Source organism: Arachis ipaensis, chromosome B04 (genome assembly GCF_000816755.2).
Source record: "Arachis ipaensis cultivar K30076 chromosome B04, Araip1.1, whole genome shotgun sequence".
NCBI classification, from domain to species: domain Eukaryota; kingdom Viridiplantae; phylum Streptophyta; class Magnoliopsida; order Fabales; family Fabaceae; genus Arachis; species Arachis ipaensis.
The window spans coordinates 126,190,760-126,191,319 of record NC_029788.2 but is presented as its reverse complement, the minus strand read 5'-3'; positions in this window follow the sequence as shown (position 1 = coordinate 126,191,319).

The following is a 560-nucleotide window of genomic DNA, read 5'->3' as shown; positions in this document are numbered from 1 at the left end:
TCACTATATTTTATCACTACTAACTTCTAATATTACCACTATTATTTTAATTAAATCAAAATATTCAAAAATAAAAACTTACATAATTAAGATGATCAAGATAATTGGTAATGTGGAGTTTCGGACGATTGACGTCTTTTACTCTCCTTCTCCTTGGCATTGTTGAAGGCTGGTGATCCAATTTTTTTTTTCAAACCTTGGATTTCATCATCAATGGAGGTTGAAGATGGTGGGGTTGGAGAATGTTAGAACGAAAGTGAGAGGGGTGAAAGGGATGAGAGGATTTCGGGCTATACAAGCAGGAGGGAATGGGATGGTTGCATGGCTGATGCGTGGCTTGCTGGTGCACAAATCGGACGGTCCGATTTGTGTACCTGCCAAGCTTTAAATCGGACCGTTCGATTACCATTCTTAAATCGGACCGTCCGATTGCTTCATCACACGCATCACACGCCGGTGAATCCCCATGCACTCCCATAAGCTGGTTATACTCCATACTTCTCCCAATATTAAAATGTCAAATAAGTCAAATAATATTAATAATATTAAATATATTTATT